This window comes from Mauremys reevesii, linkage group 11, assembly GCF_016161935.1.
Source record: "Mauremys reevesii isolate NIE-2019 linkage group 11, ASM1616193v1, whole genome shotgun sequence".
NCBI classification, from domain to species: Eukaryota; Metazoa; Chordata; order Testudines; family Geoemydidae; genus Mauremys; species Mauremys reevesii.
Window position 1 is genome coordinate 60,186,079 of NC_052633.1, and position 21,280 is coordinate 60,207,358.

A 21,280-nucleotide genomic window follows, 5' to 3' on the forward strand; every position below is an offset into this window, starting at 1 on the left:
CTTATGTATCTACTAGACTGAACATAATCTTATGCCTGCAGGGACTCAGAATAAAACAGTGCTTCACAAATGAGAACTATATAGTAGAATATTGTCATTTAATTTATATTAATTCTGTAACTTGTTCAACTCAAAGACTGTAGCAATATTCCTGTTTCCACAACAGGAAAAACAATGACTTGCAATACAAGGTGAATGTTAATACTGGAAGTTGCACTGATAGGATTAAAATAGTAGAAAAGAGTAAGAAAAGTCATTCTAAATAAAACTATGAAGAAAATAGTTCAGCAAAATAAGGAACCACCAGATTAGATTGCTTGTCCAATAAAGAAGATTCTCTATGGCTAACCAACTTTAAGCCAATATAATTTCATTTACCCAATGGCTTCCACCAGTTCAAATCAATATTAAATCCTATCTTCAGTTAAACCAGTGTAATTTTGTGCATAGACAAGAAGCAGAATTTTCAGAACCACCCAACTCCCATTTTCAAAAGTGACTTTCACACAAAAGTGACTGATCTACATTAAAATATTAGGTAGCTCAGGGGTGTAAAAAATCCACACTCCTGAGTGATATAGTTAAGCCAACCTAACTCCTGGTATAGACAGAACTAGGTCACCAAAAGAATTCTTCCATCAATATAGCTACCATTTCTCGAAGAGGTGGATAACCTACACCAATGGGAAAAACCCTTGTCAGGGTAGGTAGTGTTTACACTAAAGTGCTATCGCATCACAGCTGCAGCTAGCCACTGTAGCGTTTGAAGTGTATGCAAGCCCTTAGGCTTCTAAGTCCTCCTGACTTTCAATGATACTTCTAAGTTTTGAAAATGTGTAGGCTGCTAAGTAGGGCAACCAGATATCAAGTGAGAAAAATCAGGATGAGGTGGGGGTGGGGGAAGAGAATAGGTGCCTATATAAGAAAAAGCCCAAAATATCGGGACTGTCCCTATAAAATCAGGACATCTGGCCACACTGTCACTTGGGATCCTCTAAAATTGTTACTCCAGGACCATATATCAGATTATATTTCTAGGTGACTAGATTGGCAAATCCAGTTTGGGGCACCCTATTATTACATTAAATGTATTTAATGTTACAAATTATTTTGAGAGCATGATGTAAAGGGGAAGTGAATAGAGAACACAATCCCATTATTTTGACAGTTTCCAGAGAATCCTCCACAACAGTTTCAAGGCACACCAGAGTTTCATTACATGTGCCACTTTAAACATTTTCTGCATAATTACTGAAAGAGTAAGCGACACCTATTGTGAGGTATCTGACTCCTTTAGAATGCTGACACATAAGAAATACCTAAAAAAAAAAAAAAAAACAAGAACTGTTTTAAGTGAGGAGTTAATAGTGTTGTCAGCATACAGAACTTCTTTAATTTTTACATACTGGCCAGGGAAGCCATTAACTGCTGTTCGATTTCATTGCTAAGGGCTCAAACAAAAATATGTGAAAGGAGGACAGTTAGTAATATTTTTGCAGAAGGGTTAACATATAATAATGAAATGTATTTGATCAATTTAGGTCCAAAAACTAAACCACTGTAAAGCAGTCAAGAGAACAGCTATATGGAAAAAAAAGGTTTTTTCCACATCAAGCAAAAGCAATGCCACAGGGGAAGATATGTTCACAATCAGGTTATGTAAAGCTCTTGTGTTCAGAGCTACAGTATATTTGCCTTTTACAAATCCATACTTAGTTGTTAAGGAGTCTGAGGGTGAATGCTTTCTAACTGAAGGACAAAAGTGTCGGCAAAAGAAATCTCTGAATTCACTTTAGTACGGGAACTATGTATATTACTACCTTAGTCAAATAGATCTGTCAAATTTACTTGCCAGTTATCACAGGTTCAGCGAGAGTAGAAGGGGGGGTGTTTTGTTTTCACCTGCTTTTTATTTAATGCACAGAGAGTTGTTCTTCAAACAATTTTCAGTTTAGGACACAAGGGCTTACTATACAAATCTGAAATTTTTTTCATAGTAAAGCGACCAGGCTTCAGGTGCCTCTCCAGAAAAATAAGTATGTCCGCTTGTATCCCTTTTTCAGAAAGGGGGCTAATTCAGCTGGTAGTTCATCAAGGATTTTGAAATTAAGCAATGAAGAGAGACACTGAGGTCATTCTCCATTTCCTTTTCAGAAAAGGAACTACAGTATTTATTGTGTAACCCATCACGTATGTAGGAATTAAATGAGAAAGGAAAGGTTATTTTGAGATTAAAGAATGAAAGAAAGTGTCAAGACTGGCAACATCCATATGATGGATAAGACTTTTGGGGATCAAATAGAATCTATTTAAAAGTACTGATTTTTAGCTTTCAAGTCATTGGCTATGAAACACCTTATCTCTATGAGAGTCTGAATAGAATTTGGTAATTCCAGCCTATAGTAACAGAGGGAAACTATTTCATAGTTAATATTTCCAGCACCAATTCATCCATACACAAAAAATTCACTTTAAGCAATTTCTTTTTAAACCAGAACTTCAATTTTCACACTACAATTCACTGAATCATGAGAGTTTCATTTTACACACAAAGTTCACTATCAACAAGTTTCAGTATACCGGTATGTGAGTGAGAGAGAGACTGTGTCAAGACTAGACACACATCACATCACATTCATTTTATTTCTACTGTTTACTCTGGCCTGTTAGAATAACTCCCTTTAAAAACTAATGAAGTGGTACATCTGATAACAGACTCTTATGTTGCAATTTTGAAAGCTTCCCATATTGCACTTTAAGTTAAACAAGTCTGTTCAAAAGGAGAAGAAATTCTGTTTATTTGAACATCCATTAGCAACACAGTTCAGGCAGCATCTGATAAGTTTCACACTTAGTAGATGAAATTAGGGCAAGTTTATGTGGGACCAATTGAGATAAACTCATGTAAGTTACTGAAAGTCTATTTAGGAAAAAGAAAAGTGTTAGGTTTTAGCAAATGAATTATGAGAATCAGACTTTTATGTTCAGTGAAATAAGCACTAGTCATCAGATTGCCTTGACCCAGGTATCACGCCCTTACAGGACTTGCATGTCTAATGAAACACATTTGATTAAAGACAGTCTATCAAAAATGGAATCTAGAACAGCATATAAAAGCATCTCCCATAATGAGGGATGCCACCAAGACAAGGATCTTTCCTGATAGTGGAGAAAGAACAGAGAAATTTAATCATGTGGAATATTTGATATTCAAGATATTCTCCCAGATGTATCATGAGAGTGTAGAATAACTGTAGCTCGAAAATCCCTACAACTCTGACTCTTTCAAGAGATCATTGTTCACATAAGCAGTGCCCTTGAAGTCAGAGGGACTGTATGAGAGAGGGTTGTTGCATAGCTAGGGTGCAAATACTTCCAAGTAGTAAGATGCCTACCTGGAAGCAAAGGAATGGGGAGAATGACCTCAGAAAAATCAACTCCTAGAAACCATTGAACTTCACAGTCACAAAGTAAATAGAATTTACCTTAAGCAACAAAGGGCAGACAAAGCTGGTTAATTAACAGATTTTCCACAAACAGAATTGTCAAATGTATTTGAAGACACTTAAGGATGTTCTCAAGACAGGAGGTCTTGTACAGGTCTCATTGTACGTTCACTTATTTCCATCTTAACTGGGCCATTTAACATCCTAGAAAATAATGTTATAAATCAACAGACAAAATATGAAAAAGGAGAAATCGTTTAGTAAACAACTGAGGAAACACACAAGTGAGAGGAAGAACATTAGGTTCCCTCAAATGCAGAAAAGTAGGAGCCTTAAGAATTAGTACAGTAGTGAACATAGTGCAATCATATATACGCAAGTATGTAGAGTCCTCCAGCTATGTAGAGTGTAAGAGTTTCCGATGCCCTTTTCTTAGGTCTAAGTAGATAGCAAGATTTATTGTTACAGATAACACAGAAAGGAGGCAGTAAAACAATTGAAATAGCTGCTGAACTTGATTCCCTTGAAGAACAGGTCATACTGGAGGGAGGTGTTGGGAACAATCTTATATAACATTTTTATTACTGACCTTGGCACAAAAAGTGAGTGTGCGCTAATAAAATTAGCGGATGACACAAAGTTGAGAGGTACTGCCGATATGGAGGACCACCGATCATACAATAAGATCTGGATGACCTCGTAAAATGCAGTAATAGAAATGGGATGAAATTTAATAGTGCAAGGCCATGCATTTAGAAGTTTTGCCATAAACAGGGGACATATCAGTAGGAAGTGAGAGAGGAGGAGAAAGACCTGGGTGTATTGGTTGATTACAGGATGACTATGGGCCATCAATGTGATGCAGCCATGAAAAAGGCTAATGCAGTCCTAGGATGCATCAGGTAAGGTACTTCCAGTAAAGACAGGGAAGTGTTAGTACCATTATGCAAGGCACTGGTGAGATCTCATCTGGAATACTGTGTGCAGTTCTGGTCTCCCATGTTTAAGAAAGACTAATTCAAACTGGAACAAGTGCAGATAAGGGCTACTAGGATGATCTGACTCAAAGAGCTCGGCTTGTTTATCCTAACCAAAAGAAGGCTGAGGGGAGAGATATGACTGCTCTCTTATAAATACATTAGCGGTATATATACCATGGAGGGAGAGGACTTACTTAACTTAAGCACCAATGTTGAGACAAGAACAAATGGCTATAAACTGGCCATCAGCAAGTTTAGGCTTGAAATCAGAGGTAGGTTTCTAACCATCAGAGGTGTGAAGTTCTGGAACAGCCTTCCAAGGGGAGCAGTGGGGGCAAAAAAACTAACTGGCTTCAAGACTGAACTTGATAAATTTATGGAGGGCATGGTATGATGGGACAGCCTACAATGGCATGTGGCCCATTGGTGACTGCCAGTAGTAAAATTCCCCAACTGCTGGAGATGGGACACTAGATGTGGAGGGCTCAGAGTTACTACAGATAATTCTTTTCCAGGTATCTGCCTCATCGGTCTTGCCCACATCCTCAGAGTCTAACTGATCACCATATTTGGGGTCAGGAAGGAATTTTCCTCTGGGTCAGATTGGCTGAGGCCCTGGAAATTTTTCACCTTCTTCTGCAGCATGTGTCACTTGCAGGTTTAAACTAGTGTAAATGGTGAATTCTCTATAACTTGAAGTCTTTAAGCCATGATTTGGGGACTTCAGTAATTCAGCCAGCAGTTAGGGTCTATTTCAGGAGTGGGTGGGTGAGGTTCTGTGGCCTGCAACGTACAGGAGGTCTGACTAGATGATCACGATCGTCTCTTCTGACTTAAAGTCTATGACTAGTTTTTCCACACACACAAACCAAATACTTCAGTAATTGAACTATTTCTCATATAGTGTTGAAAGGAAAGAAATTGTTATTTCTATTTTTCAACACTTGGGAAGCACACAGATACTATGTTGCCACATGAGTAGACAGACTAAACACTGGACTCCAAAGCCACTCTGCCCAGAAGTAGAGAAAAAATTCCATGATCTTTCATAGAATCATAAACTATCAGGGTTGGAAGGGACCTCAAGAGGTCATCTAGTCCAACCCCCCGCTCAAAGCAGGACCAATCCCCAGACAGATTTTTGCCCCAGATCCCTAAATGGCCCCCTCAAGGATTGAACTCAGAACCCTAGGTTTAGCAGGCCAATGTTCAAACCACTGAGCTATCCCCATGCCATTTTGGAAATGGAAGCATGACACCACTTAAATTGATTACAGAAAAGGAATTTCCCCATCAGCTTCACAACTATCAGATTAGCACTGGTTCAGCAACATCAGTCTCTAGGGAGAAGAACGTGACATCCCTTACAGGGCCTCCTTTGAAGCACCACTGCAACCTGCTCTGGAAGCAGAGTAAGCCATGGTGAAGTCTGTGATTTTTTTTTTTTTGACATGTGCATAAATAAGGATTCTGCTAGAATCTAGATCTCTCCATTTTTACCACATGCTTTCTTTGGGGCTGCATTATATATTTTGTGGGCATGTACTTGGTATGGCTAGCCTGCACTGCACTTGCTACCCCAGCTACACTACTATTTTAGAGCACTTAGTTCATTGGCGCTAGCACGACTACATCTATGCGAGGTGGGAATCACATCCCCAGCTTCAAGTGTAGACATAGCCCTAGAATGCAAGCTGTTGAGGGCATGGACCCTCGGTTCGTACCAGTCTGTAAAGCACTTTGCACACTACTACTGATAGTAAATTATTAAATGAAAAACAATATATGTGCCAAATGATTATATTGTTGTATTGCACTTTGGGGGCAACATGTGGAGAAAAGTTACATACTACTCTCTTGGTATTAGAATGGGGTCAGGAGACAAGCCAACTGAAAATTCTGCTGCCACACCTAAGGAAATATAAGTTGTTTAAAGAGAAATGCTTTCAAGATTTTAAGAAAATCAGAAGAGGCTCCTGAAATTGTTTATTCCCTCAGTTTCACCAAAGAGAAACATTAGGGTATTAAGACGAAAAAAAATGATCCCCAAAAGCAACAACTGTCTTCATTATATACCCATTCACACATGCAGGTCACATGAATATCTATTTTGGCTGTTATGATTTCCTTAATCTCCTAAAATATGCCTGTGACGATTCTACTTTACAAAACAGATTAAGGATTTTAGATAATCTGTCCTCAAAATTGCTAGTTTCTTCTTCAGTTTCAGACAATCAATTTCTGGAAGTCCGATCATTCTGATTTAACTCACATAAAGGGTATGTTTACACTACGGGATTATTCAGATTTTACAGAAACCGGTTTTTTAAAAACAGACTGTATAAAGTCGAGTGCACGTGGCCACACTAAGCACATTAATTCGGCGGTGTGCGTCCATGTACCAAGGCTAGCGTCGATTTCCGGAGCGTTGCACTGTGGGTAGCTATCCCGTAGCTATCCCATAGTTCCCGCAGTCTCCCCCGCCCATTGGAATTCTGGGTTGAGATCCCAATGCATGATGGGGCAAAAACAGTGTCTGGGTAAATGTCGTCACTCAAGCCTTCCTCCATGAAAGCAATGGCAGACAATCATTTCGCGCCCTTTTTCACCTGGATTGCCCTGGCAGACGCCATAGCATGGCAACCATGGAGCCTGTTTTGCCTTTTGTCACTGTCACCGTATGTGTACTGGATGCTGCTGACAGACACGGTACTGCAGTGCTACACAGCAGCATTCATTTGCCTTTGCAAGGAAGCAGAGACAATTACCATCCCTATTGCACCGTCTGCCATTGTAAATTGGCGATGAGATGATGGTTATCAGTCATTTTGCACCGTTTGCATTTGGAAATTGGCGATGACGGTTATCAATCCTTTTGTACTGTCTGCTGCTGTCATGGGTGCTCCTGGCTGGCCTTGCTGAAGTCGGTTGGGGGCGCATGGACAAAAATAGGAATGACTCCCTGGGTCATTCCCTTCTTTATGTTTTGTCTAAAAATAGAGTCAGTCCTGCCTAGAATATGAGGCAAGTGTACTAGAGAACCAGAGAGCACAGCCGCTCCGTGTCAGAGCCCCAGAGATCCCGCAGAAATGATGAGCTGCATGCCATTCTAGGGGGTGCCCCTGCAACAACCCCACCCATTGCTTCCCTCCTCCCCCAACCCTCCTGGGCTACCGTGGCAGTGTCCCCCCATTTGTGTGATGAAGTAATAAAGAATGCAGGAATAAGAAACACTGACTTTTAGTGAGATAAAATGAGGGGGAGGCAGCCTCCCGCTGCTATGATAGTCCAGGCAGTACAGAATCTTTTCTTTAGACATGAAAGGGGGGGGGGCTGATGGAGCTCAGCCTCCAGTTGCTATGATGAGGACGGTTACCAATCCTTTTGTACCATCTGCCGGGAGTCATTCCTATTTTTACCCAGGCGCCCCCGGCCGACCTCACTGAGGCCAGCCAGGAGCACTCATGGGCTGATGATGACGATGGATAGCAGTCATATTGTACCGTCTGCCACCGGGAAGGGGATGCTGGTGTTTAGCGCTGCAGCACCCCGTCTACCAGCAGCATGCAGTAGACATAGGGTGACATTGAAAAAAGGCGAGAAATTATTTTTTTCCCTTTTCTTTTGGGGGCGGAGGGGAAGGGTGTAAATTGACGATGTACACCCTGAAACACTCGGGAAAATGTTTTTGACCCTTCAGGCATTTGGAGCTCAGCCGACAATGCAAATACTTTTCGGGGACTGTGGGATAACTGGAGTCCTCAGTACCCCCTCCCTCCCTCCATGAGCGTCCATTTGATTCTTTGGCTTTCTGTTACACTTCTCACGCAGCACTGTGCTGAGTCCCTGCTGTGGCCTCTGTCTATCATAGCCTGGAGATTTTTTCAAATGCTTTGTCATTTCGTCTTCTGTAACGGAGCTCTGATAGAACAGATTTGTCTCCCCATGCAGCGATCAGATCCAGTATCTCCCGTACGGTCCATGCTGGAGCTCTTTTTGGATTTGGGACTGCATCGCCACCCGTGCTGATCAGAGCTCCACGCTGGGCAAACAGGAAATGAAATTCAAAAGTTCGTGGGGTTTTTCCTGTCTACCTGGCCAGTGCATTGCTTTCCAGAGCGGTCAGAATGGTGCACTGTGGGATACCGCCCGGAGGCCAATACCATCGATTTGCGGCCACACTAACCCTAATCCGACATGGCAATACCGATTTCAGCACTACTCCTCTCGTCGGGGAGGAATACAGAAATTGGTTTAAAGAGCCCTTTATATCGATATAAAGGGCCTCATTGTGTGAACGGGTGCAGGGTTAAATCGGTTTAACGCTGCTAAATTCGGTTTAAACACGTAGTGTAGACCAGGCCTAAGTATTCAATCACTGTCTTTACTTTCAATATTCTTTCAATCATGCCTGAGGGAGCTGGCTCCCCCTCAGGCAGCAGAAAGGATTTATCTTCCAGCAACAAAGGAGTGAGCTTTACTTACTTAATCCTATTCTATAATTTGAGGGGAGGGGCGGCGTGGGAGTGTTTGCAAGCACATGCGAATTTACTGCTGAAGAAGGAAGCCATGTGGGCATCTCTGAAAACTAACTGCTTCATTTATTTCAGAAAGGTATAGCACAGGAAATGGCAGTGCAAGTTTCCCCACATACAGTGGAAACTCCAGGCAAGATCTGAGAAAGTTCCCACAGCCCATTCATTCAATCTTTGGCCTTTCTGCTGAGACTGCCAATAATGGTTCTATCTATATTTTTGTGATAAATACAGTTGTGCACTAGGAACCAGAGACCCACCAAATTCACAAGCCACAAAAGATAGTAACATTTCATTACCAACCTAGACTGGATTCATATCAATGAATGGGTAAATGGTTCGATTTACAATTACAAATATCAGGAACCATCTAGTCCTCCCCTATTTTTACAGTAATGTTCAGCAACTTTTTGAAACTGAGACACTATTTTGAAAGTGATAAAAATGACAGTGCTTGCTGTGAAACGAGTTAGTCTCAGATGATTTGCTAGCAAACAGGTGTCCACATACCCAAATCCACCAACTACTGCTCTTCCCAGACTCAGCAGAGACCAGACTGAATGTATACAGAAAATGAAATATCCTCCCTAACAGTCAGGTTTCAGGTTCATTTTGGGGTAGGAAACATGAGCTGCCACTACCTGTATTAACCTTTTCTGTGGATAGGCAATTTCAACCCCAGGCTTTCAAGCTAGCACCATCCCAGACTCCTAAATCCACATATAAAAAGGATGAAAAAAATGGAATATGTTACATAAGAAAGGGGGATAGGAATAATAAAGCCAACAAAATTCATCTTCAAGCCACACGTCCAAGCTTGTTCTGCAGAGGTGAAGCACTTGGTAATCACTTACCTGGTGTGCACACCATCTTTTTTCTGTATTTAGGGACATGAACCACCCAGCTACACCACCCACAACACCTTAAGTATGCAGGTGACAGAGCTTTCCCTGAAGTGGTCAGTACTGTGTGATATATCCTTAGGTACCCCCCAGCTCATCCCTCTTCCAAAAAATAACCCCAGAGGTTTTTAGTGTTTTTCTCTCAGTATGACCACCCCCTCTTTTCTGAAAAAAATCACACTACAGGGGCTTTTGCACAATTTCAGGTGTTTTTTTGCATTTTAATTCTCTGTGCAGCAATATAAGTACTGCCTCAATGTTTGTTTGTTACTGGACAGGAGAAAGGGTATTTTATCAATAAACACAGGCAATAGTTAGTTTGTAGTGTACTACATCTATATGCATACACACATACTAAATATTACAGAGAAAAATGCATTAAAAAAGAGTTACAATTGCACAGAAAAGCACTAAAAAACTGGGAAATGCCAGAATTAAAGTGGCTGTGTAATCTTAATTCCGTCCCTTTACAGTCTTTAAGACATGATCAAACACTATTGCTTAAACACAGGACACCCCCATTTCATTCAGTGGATAGGATGGAACTGCTTGGGGATGAATCAGTCGTGTTGTCAAAGAGGCTGTTGTCAATAGGACCCCTACATCATTTGTCACAGAAGCTGGATGTCGTGTAGTGAATGAGGCAAGGGATTGTATCAAGAGACAGGACAGTCTAGTGGTTAACAAAGCTGAATGCCACCTGTAAAACTGGAGCTCCTATGTGATGCTGGGCAACTCACTTAAATCACAACGTTCACAGTTGGCCACTAACTATGTAGTCCTACTTTTCTAGATGCCCAGTGTCAGACAACTGGGGCCAGATTTGCAGGAGTGCTGAGCACTCAGCAAGTTCCATTGAAGTGAATTGGAACTGGGCTCTGAACATGAATAACTACTCAGAGAATGAGGTGTGACGGGTTGGATCACAGAAACCCCCCTGGGAGCTGACAACTGATGTGCCAAGACTACCTCTGCTCCAGTTTTCCCTGCCAGCTCAGGACTCCAGCACCCTGTCTTGCTGAGCCAGACATTCCCGTCTGCTCCAAAACAGACCCAGGGTCTGAGCTCCTTCCCCAAAGCTGCAGGTTTACCGGAAAACAGCTCACAGAAGTGTGCTTCTCTTTAGCACTCAGATGCCCAACTCCCAATGGGGTCTAAACCCCAATAAATCCATTTTACCCTGTATAAAGCTTATGCAGGGTAAACGCATAAATACTCGCCCTCTATAACACTGATAGAGAGATATGCACAGTTGTTTGCTCCCCCAGGTATTAATGCATACTCTGAGTTAATAAGTAAAAAGTGATTTTATTAAATACAGAAAGTAGGATTTAAGTGGTTACAAGTAGTAACAGACAGAACAAATGGTTTCAGAGTAGCAGCCGTGTTAGTCTGTATCCGCAAAAAGAACACAAGTACTTGTGGCACCTTAGAGACTAACAAATTTATTTCAGCATAAGCTTTTGTGGGCTACAGCTCAGAAGTGAGCTGTAGCCCACGAAAGCTTAGACAGAACAAAGTAAGTCACCAAGCAAAATAAAATAAAATGTGCAAATCTATGTCTAATCAAACTGAATACAGATAATCTCACCCTCAGAGATGCTTCAGTAAGTTTTTTTTCCCCCTCAGACTGAACACCTTCCAGGCCTGGGCACAATTCTTTCCTCTGGTACAGCTCTTGTTCCAGCTCAGGTGGTGGCTAAGGGATTCTTCATGATGGCTCCTCTCTGTCTTTGTTCTCTTCCACCCCTTTATATATCTTTTGCATTAGGCAGGAATACTTTTGTCCCTCTCTTGAGTTCCCATCCCCTCCTTCTCAATGGAAAGTCACCAGGTTAAAGGCAGATTCCAGTTCAGGTGACATGATCACATGTCACTGCAAGACTTCATTACCCACTTGCCAGCACACACACATACAGGAAGACTTACAGGTAAAAAACAGCCATTTGCAGACAATGGTCCTAGTTAATGCGAATCATCAAGAGTTCAAACCACCATTAATGGCCCACACTTTACATAATTACAATAGGCCCTCAGAGTTATATTTCATATTTCTAGTTTCAGATACAAGAGTGGTACATTTATACAAATAGGATGACCACACTCAGTAGATAATAAGCTTTGTAATGATACCTTACAAGAGACCTTTTGCATGAAGCATATTCCAGTTAGATTATATTCACTTCTTATTAAATTTTTATAAAGCCATATAGACTGCACAACGTCAGATGAGGCAGGGGTCATATGGAAAAAACCCAGCATGCGATCATGTAATGAAGACTGTATCATAATGTATGTGCATAAGTGAGCCACAACCTTAACTCTCATATTTCCTAACTTCTGAGTAGCTGACTTTGCAACCGTACAATTCTTTCAGCATAGTTTTTTGGATGTAATATACACTTGAATGACTTCAGCCTTGGGAATAAATCCCTATCTAAAGGGATTCCTGACACGATAAACTATAATGATGGAGTTGTCAAGGCTACTGAGAAGGTTTCTACTTTGAAGTTCATTGACCATAATTGCTCCCATCAGCCTGCAAGGGGAAAACATGGGCACTAACGGGACTGTATTCAATACTTGCAAGATAATATGTAGATTCCAGTCAGACACTAACACTGATGGAATTTTTATTGAAAGAAAATGAGGGGATGGGGACCTTTTGAACAATGCCTCATTTTCTAAAATGAAAATAACTAAAATTTCCCCTCAAATTTTATTTCCACATCATACTGAATATTACATGCTTGTACATAAAGTACCTGCCAAAAATTAGTCAGAAAAACTCTAAAGTGTGCAGAAAAATAACCTTATTTGATCTATATCTGAAATGTACAAATGCTTAAATAAGGCCTAATGTTGCATTCCCTACATAGTCCGCATTTCCATGAGTTTTAGGGGGAGATTTGGATGCACAAGAAATACAGAACAAGGAAAACAAAGGGTACTGTAATTTCCAATCTGCAACAAGATTAATTATATTGATAGCAAAAAACACTAAGTAGACCAAGGGAAAACAAAACTTGTCTGGCATAGATCACAGCAGTTTGAATGAACCTTTTAACACTTGCACATCTTGAAATTTACATACTCCTCCTGTTTGGAGGAAAATGAAAAGTGCAAGACATAAACCAAAACTCACCCCAAACCACAGTTGAGCTGCCAGTTAATCTAAAAGATTTACACAGCACTGTAAGTCTTGTATCAAACCTGGTCTCTGTAACATAAGCATAACTCATCTTTTGCTATTGAAACATTTGTCCTCCTCGTACTGTTTATTTGTCATCCTTTGCTGCCTTGTGTCTGAATTACTGTTAAGCTCCTTGTGGAAAGGACCTGTCTTTTCACATCTTCCATAAAGCACCATCCATGTCTATGACTCTACTCAAAATGATTCTTTAGGTTAGTAACAAAACCCCAGTGAACTCTACCAGATTTGGGGTGTTTATTCCAAGATTTTCACACAGCTCCATTAAACGCTCTGTCCCCCATCAGACTTGGCATGAACAATACCTTGCTCAATGCTACACCTGCCCTCAATAACACACTACAGTTCGGTCACTGGTCACCTAGGGGGGCTAGAGAGTTACGGGGTGTTATACAAGGTTAGTGTGATGAAGACAGCCTGAACAAGACTTTACAGCATTTACAGCCACAAAAACACCTTAAAAATACTGCCTAGAAAGGCAAGAAGACCACCGCTTAGTAGCTAACAGCTATAGATCTGCAGGAGCAGAGGGCATGGCTAGAAGCACCTCTGAAGAGTCCCCTGTATAACTGGGATGACAGCATTTGGCCACTAGCCCACAGAGGTATGCTGTCCATGGCAGAGAAAGGGGCTGGACCAGCGATACATTCCCAGCACAGACACAGTGGTTAGAAGAGACAGCAGCTCAGAGGCAAGGGTAAAGGAGAGAGGCTGCGGCTCCACCCCACCCACAAGGAGGCAAGGGGTGTCTGCCCCTCCATGCAGAGAGGCAGGGGCTGAGAGTGAGTGAGTGCCCAGGGGCAGGAGGCTGTGCACCAGCTGCGCGGCCCACGCCCGCTGCTTGGGGTAGTGCGCACGTTCCCACCACCGGGGCAGGATTGTGTGTGTGTCCCAGCACAGAGGCTCCATCTGCATGTGTGTCCGTGTCCATCTGTCGAGTCCCCCTCAGCACAGGGGCTCCGTGTGTCCCGTGTCCGTCCCACCCCCAGCACAGGGGCTCCGTGTGTGTATCTGTGTCTCTCCACGCCCTGTTCCTCCCCACAGGCGCTGTGTCCATGTGTCTCCGCACCCTGCCCCCACAGATGCGCTGTGTCTGGGTGTCTCCACGCCCCCTCCTCCCCCCGACAGGCGCTCTGTGTCCAGGTGTCTTCACCCCAGTCCCCCCCTCACACACACACAGGCACTCTGTGTCTGGGTGTCTCCCCCCACCGGCGCTGTGTGTCTCCATGTCCTGTCCCCCCACTCCGCGTGCCAGGGGCTGAGTGTCTGTGCCCGTGTGTCACCAAACACACCACAGCACTAGGTGCTGTCTGTACGTGTGTGCCCGTGTCTTGTTTCCCCCCCCCCCACCCGTGCCAGGGGCTGTGTCCTCCCTACCCCAGCCAGGGGCTGTGTGTCCATATCCTCCTCTTCCCGCCCCCCCCGTACAGGGGCACTGTGTGTGTGTATCCCTCCCCCGCGCCAGGGGCTGTGCGTGTCCTGTGCTTCCCCCTCTGTGTGTGTGTGTGTGTGTCCGTCCAAGTGTGTCATGCCTCCCCCTCCCTGGGACAGGGGCGCTGCCTGTGTATCCAAGTGCCCCCCCCCCCCGCACAGGGGCGCTATGTGTGCATGTCCGAGTCCCCGCTCCCAGGCACAGGGGCGCTATATGTGCGTGTGTGTCCAAGTGTGTGTCTGTCCATCCCCCCACGACAGGGGCACTGTGCATGTGTCCAAGTTTCCCTCCCGCCCAGGCACAGGGGCCCTGTGTGTGTGTGTCCGAGTTCCCTCCCCTCTCCCCAGGCACAGGGGCCCTGTGTGTGTGTGTCCGAGTTCCCTCCCCTCCCCCCAGGCACAGGGGCGCTCTCTGTGTGTGTGTGTCCCTCTGAGTCCCCGCTCCAGGCACAGGGGCGCTGTGTGTGTCCGAGTCCCCTGTGCCTGGGCGCTGTGTGTGTCCGTGTGTCCGAGTCCCCCGTGCCCCCAGGCACAGGGGCGCTGTGTGTGTCCGAGTCCCCCGTGCCCCCAGGCACAGGGGCGCTGCGTGTGTCCGAGTCCCCCGTGCCCCCAGGCACAGGGGCGCTGCGTGTGTCCGAGTCCCCCGTGCCCCCAGGCACAGGGGCGCTCTGTGTGTCCCCAAGTCCCCCCCCAGCATAGGGGTGGTGTGTGTGTGTGTCCCCGAGTCCCCCCCGGCACAGGGGCGGGTGTGTATGTGTGTGTGTCCCCGAGTCCTCCCCCCCAGCCCAGCACAAGGGCGCTCTGTGTGTGTGTGTGTCCGAGTCCCCCCTGCACAGAGGCACTGTGTGTGTGTGTCCGAGTCCATCCCCCCGGGCACAGGGGCGGTGTGTGTGTGTCCGAGGTCCTCCCCCGCCCCGGCACAAGGGTGCTGTGTGTGTGTGTGTCCCCAAGTACCCCCCCCGGCACAAGGGCGCTGTGTGTGTCCCCAAGTCCCCCCCCCGGCACAAGGGCGCTGTGTGTGTGTGTGTCCCCGAGTCCCCCCCCCCCGCACAAGGGGGCTGTGTGTGTGTGTGTCCCCGAGTCCCCCCCCCTGCACAAGGGCGCTGTGTGTGTGTGTGTCCCCGAGTCCCCCCCCTGCACAAGGACGCGCTGTGTGTGTGTGTGTGTGTCCCCGCACAAGGGCGCTGTGTGTGTGTGTCCCAGTCCCCGGCCCAAGAGCGCTGTGTGTGTGTGTGTGTGTGTGTCCGAGTCCCCCCCCTCCCGGCACAGGGGCGGTGTGTCCGTCCCCGAGTCCCCCCCGGCACAAGGGCGCTGTGTGTGTGTGTGTCCCCGAGTCCCCCCCGGCACAAGAGCGCTGTGTGTGTGTGTGTCCCCGAGTCCCCCCCCGGCACAAGAGCGCTGTGTGTGTGTGTGTCCCCGAGTCCCCGGCACAAGAGCGCTGTGTGTGTGTGTCCGAGTCCCCCCCCCCCGGCACAGGGGCGGTGCGTGTGTGTGTCCGAGTCCTCCCCCCCGCCCGGCACAGGGGCGGTGTGTCCGTCCCCGAGTCCCCCCCGGCACAAGGGCGCTGTGTGTGTGTGTGTGTGTGTATATGTGTGTGTGTTGTCCGAGTCCACCCCGGCACAGGGGCGGTGTGTGTGTGTGTGTGTGTCCGAGTCCCCCCGCCCCCCGGCACAGGGGCGCTGTGTGTGTGTGTGTGTGTGTGTGTGTGTGTGTCCCCGAGTCCCCCCCGGCACAGGGGCGCTGTGTGTGTGTCCGAGTCCCCCCGGCACAGGGGCGCTGTGTGTGTGTATGTGTGTGTGTCCGAGTCCCCCCCCCCGGCACAGGGGCGCTGTGTGTGTCCCCGAGTCCCCCCCGGCACAGGGGCGCTGTGTGTGTGTGTGTGTGTGTTGTGCTTCCCCCAGCTGTCCGCAGGGAGCCCGAGCTCGCCGCTCCCGCCCGGCCGGGGATGGGCAGGGACCCGCGCGCCGCTCACCTCCTTCCACGCCGGGCCGAGCCCATCGCCCATCGTCCGCCGGAGCCGCCAGTGCGCCGCGCCGGGGAGCAGCTGCGGCGCCACAGCTGGGGCCGGCACCTGGGAGCGGTGGCGAGGTCAGGGAGGCTGGCGAACAGGGAGCGTCTGCAAAGTGCACGTCCGGCCGGGAGCGTGCACCGCAAGGGAGCGTCTGCAAATTGCACGCCTGGTCGGGAGCGCGCACCGCAAGGGAGCGTCTGCAAAGTGCACGCCTGGTCGGGAGCGCGCACAGCAAAGGAGCGTCTGCAAGCTGCTTGCTGCCCGTGCGGGCGCATAGACAACAAGGGAGCATCTGCAAACTACACACCCCGCCCGCCGGGGCCATGCACAGACAGCCCGCAAGAGCAAAGGAGCTAATTTTCATGCGGCGAGACCCTCAGATCTCATCAGATCTAGAGAGACAAAGGGGGTGATTTAAGGTCTTTTATGGGACCAACTTCTGTTATTGAGAGAGACAAACTTCCGAGCTACACAAGTGCGAGGAAGAGCTCCGTGTAGCTTGAAAGTTTGTCTCTTTCACCGCCAACAGAAGTTGGTCCAATAAAATATCTCATTGCACCCACCTTGTCTACTATCCTGGGACCAACAGGGCTACACCACTTCTTGTACCGACTCAGGCAGGGAGGGACATCAAATCCCCAGTGTAGTTGGGGTGGGTGCGTGTGTGCCTGCACAGCTACCCATCACCAGCAGAGAATATCAAGTTACCAGCACAGCCAAAGATTGTTTGCAAACTGCTAGTGTAAGTACTGTTGGGGAGAGTCAACAAGCCCAAGAAAGGAACATCTACAAAGTATCAGGCTGCCCGGAGGTCATGTACAATAATCTAGTCCAACTAGCCATGGTCCACCAATTCCCTGATCAATAAAGAACTGTGTCCAATAAGGGTGCAACTAGGAGCCATCTGCATATTCACATCCCCACCACAGACAGCACAAAAGCTAAATCCAATCAGGGACTGTCTGCAACCTTGCCTCAAATGCTCCCCATGACACATGCTGGCTCTGGGAATGCATACATGAGTAGGTTTGGCCCACTGGGATAAGAGGAGGCCAAATCCTCAACTGGTGTAATCCACTGAAGCCGTGGGTTTGGCTCAGGCACCTCTACTGCCACCATGTTTCCCATCACTCGGCGGCTCCCCGGCCTTTCCTTAGCTGAAGCCTCTCTTGCAATGGATTTGTATATTGGCAACTCCCAAATTCACTCAAGCCACCTTCCATCTTAGAATTTTAAGGCACCTTAACTTTCTGAGATGTAAAGATTACACTTTCCCTTTTACAGATGAGGTGCAGAGATGTGACATGCAGGGGCGGCTCCAGGCCCCAGCACGCCAAGCGCGTGCTTGGGGCGGCATGCCGCGGGGGGCGCTCTGCGGGTCGCTGGGAGGGCAGCAGGCAGGGCTCCGGTGGACCTCCCGCAGGCGTGCCTGCGGAGGGTCCGCTGGTCCCGCAGCTTTGATGGAGCATCTGCAGGCACGCCTGCAGGAGGTTCACCGGAGCTGTGGGACCGGCAACCGGCAGAGCGCCCCCCGCGGCGTGCCGCCATGCTTGGGGCGGCGAAATGGCTAGAGCTGCCCCTGGTGACATGACTTGCTCAAGTTCATCCACTGAGTTGGTGTTAGCTCTCCCAATACCTTGGAATAGCCACAAGCCTCTCCTTGCCCTCTTTTACTGTCTTCCTTTTCTCCTATCATTGTCAGTCTCTCCTCTCTTTATTTTTTCCACCATTTTCTTCTTCTTTGGCCAGCCCTTGATCCTTTCTGCCTGCACTTTCCAGTGGTCCTCTCCTCTTCGTATGTTCCAGTTTCCTCCCTCAATCCTTTTCCTCCTTGTCACCCATCTAGTCCTATTTTCCTTCACCATCATCCTATTCCCACCCCCAACATTCTACGCCTGCATCCTGTCTCATCTTCCCTATTCACACATGTACTTGACCCCTTCCAGGGATGACAAGGGCCGCTGCAGCTGCTGCTCAGAGCCCAGTAGTATGAGCATGAGGCTGCAAGTTCTGGCCTCTTCTGTTTCCCCATTTTCTGTCTCTCCTCTTTGCTGCCTGAGCCACTTTCTGTGCTGCACTGACTGCTACCAAGAGGTTAAGGAAGCCAGCAAGGGGAAGTGACAAAGACCGGATGGAAGCAGTATGCCCTAGTGTTTGGTAGAAGGACCTGCACATGAACCTTGTTCCTTTGCTACAGCCATGAGTTCTGAGTTATATTTCATCTAAGGTGCATGATAGCAGGATAAATCCTTGACTGTCACTGGGGGAGTGATAGTTAGCAGATATAGACTTACTACCACTATCTGCTAAAGGTATCACTTTAAATTCATTTGTGTTTGTAGATGGAGATGTCTCCCAAAATGTGTGAGATAGTGGTTGGGACAAGATTTTGCCTGTGATAGTAATCTTTTGTCTGAAGGACGTGGATTAATTACATCAGCTAACTTTTTCTAAACATTGCACAGTGAAGAGATATTTGCAGTACAGTATATTTGTCTGATTTTTCATTTATTAACTTGTTTATAAAATACAGTTTTAAAATTACTAAGGTGCCTAGTCTAAGCTGCAGTGTTTGGGACCATTAGTGCAAAATGCTGTAGGACATTTTTATAAGGGAGGAAATGAATAAATTGTGAGTGGCTTGACAGACTCTATTTAATGCAGCCTTTAGAGGAGTGTGTTTTCCCAATCTGCATGCACATATCTTAAGGGAATGCAAATAGAAAATGGGTGACATCTGGTGGCCAATATCACTATGGTGGTTCATAGGAATCATGCCCTTTAATAAGGAGTCTAAAGTAAAGTTTCTAATTCTGGTTAATAACAGTACAAGCTAACAAGACTAAAAGAAGAATGTGTACAGTTTATAGTAAGTTCTGCAAACTAAAATTCATACTCTTGTGTTGAGATCTTCATGTATTGTGAACTATCAGAGACTGACCACAGGAATTAAGCAAAATTAAATCGCGTGTAAATGGATATGTCTTTTTGATTACAATACAAAGTCTTTGCTAGTATTTAATACTATCCAATATTTTTTCTAAGGGGTGGAAAATTGTTGTTCACACAATGCATGCTGAAGGGCACTTGTTTATAACCACAAGCATCAGAGCCATCATCAACAATGATGCTGTGCAACGTGGAGTTTTACATTATTGAGTATTATTCTATGATCATGTGTTGCCAGCTGGGAAATCTCATTGAGGTTTAATGAGAAGTTTGGGATTTGAAATTTTCCCAGGCATCCAGTGATCAAAGCCCTGGCCTTCTTCCTATGCAAAAGATGAGTAGGCTTCTGAAAAGTTCCACTATGATTTTCACTGAGGCTCTCATGATAAAGAAACAAAACAGGTGAAATGATGATGTCTAACGCACTTTGATTTTCTTCCATTTGTTATGCTTGTAAAATAGGAATCTCACATCAACTGGTTGACCCCAGATTAGTCACTTTTGTGGCAGAGATGCTCAGATTTTAAAATACCATTTCATCAAACTCCCCGTAGCTGCTTAAAACAAAACTCTCAGTGAACCTGTTACAGAGGGGAAGGGAAGATCCAACGGCCCTTGTTTATACATTACAATACAACTTCATACTGTATAATGTGTATATCTCAAAATGTTTTGCAAAACTAAATAAAAGAGTAAAGTAATAACAGGGAATTAACCAGGCAGATGAGAGTTGGGTGGATTGCTCAGCCATTACCAAAATAGGGGAAAACTGAAGAGAATGAGTAGGGAAGAGAGAAGATGAAGGTAGAAAGTTAGAGGCAAAGAGGGAGTTAAAGGCTGGGGAGCGTTAAGGATGGGGAATGTTGCAGGGTAAGCTTGCCCTTTTATTTGTTTATTTTTTATTTGCATGGATAACAAGTATTCAAATATAGATTTTTCATGGTGCTACGTGACGTAATTTCCAAGCATTTCTTAACATTTGTTCTCTTGTTCCATTGAGTTTATTTGGCACATGCTTTCCTGTTCTATTGCTGGGAGCTTTTTGAAATTTAAATACATTTCTGAATCAAATAATTTCAGATCCAATTGTCATTTCTTTACATTGTAATAATTTAAAAAAATGTTAAAACCTACATATAAATCTAAGACTGAGGAAAATGGAAATATAAGACTTCAATTGAATTACCCCAATTTACACCAGCTGAGGATCTGGCCCAATAAATGCAAGCCACAAGAATCTTATGTAGTGGCATAGTCACACATTAAAAGGTTCCATAAACTGGTGCTGTTTTTCTGGTTGGTTATTTTTCTGCTCCCCCGAAGTTGCAGATACAAACTTGTCATTGATGGATCATAAGAACTCCTCTGTGTCATGTCATCAAGGGATGACATTTCCCTGCCAAGGTCAGCCTCAGGTTTGTGGTGGAGACAAGTAGACTGAGTAACAGGGTCACATCCTCATCAACCTGCATGGTTGTATGATGATGAAGTTCTGGCTCATTTAGCATAAAGGACAGAAGCACTGCTTAAAAAGGCCTTGGACATCTGTGAGCTAAGAGTAGATGTTGGAGTGGATATGGACTTTGTATGGTGTTGTTAAATAGAATGAGCCTTCATCTGCTTTTCAAATCTAATGGGCTTGTTTCTCCATTGCATCTTTTGTAACCATTAACTAATTCAAATAGTAATGTTTTACACCCACTTTTCACAGCTGGGCACAAGTGAAGGATGACCGGATGTCCTGATTTTATAGGGACAGTCCCGATATTTGAGGCTTTTTTTTTTTTTTTTAAAAATGGGCTCTTATTACCCCTC

General features: G+C 45.5%; 1 protein-coding gene across 1 annotated transcript in view; it reads right to left on the bottom strand.

Annotated features, from left to right (window-relative positions):
- Positions 1 to 16,631, bottom strand: part of MGAT5 (alpha-1,6-mannosylglycoprotein 6-beta-N-acetylglucosaminyltransferase) — a 235,215-nt gene extending 218,584 nt beyond the window's left edge. The window contains exon 1 of the mRNA XM_039494729.1: positions 16,478 to 16,631. The gene's annotated coding sequence lies outside the window, so the exon portion shown is untranslated. The remainder of the gene's footprint in view (positions 1 to 16,477) is intronic.
- Between the last annotated feature and the right edge of the window lie 4,649 nt (positions 16,632 to 21,280).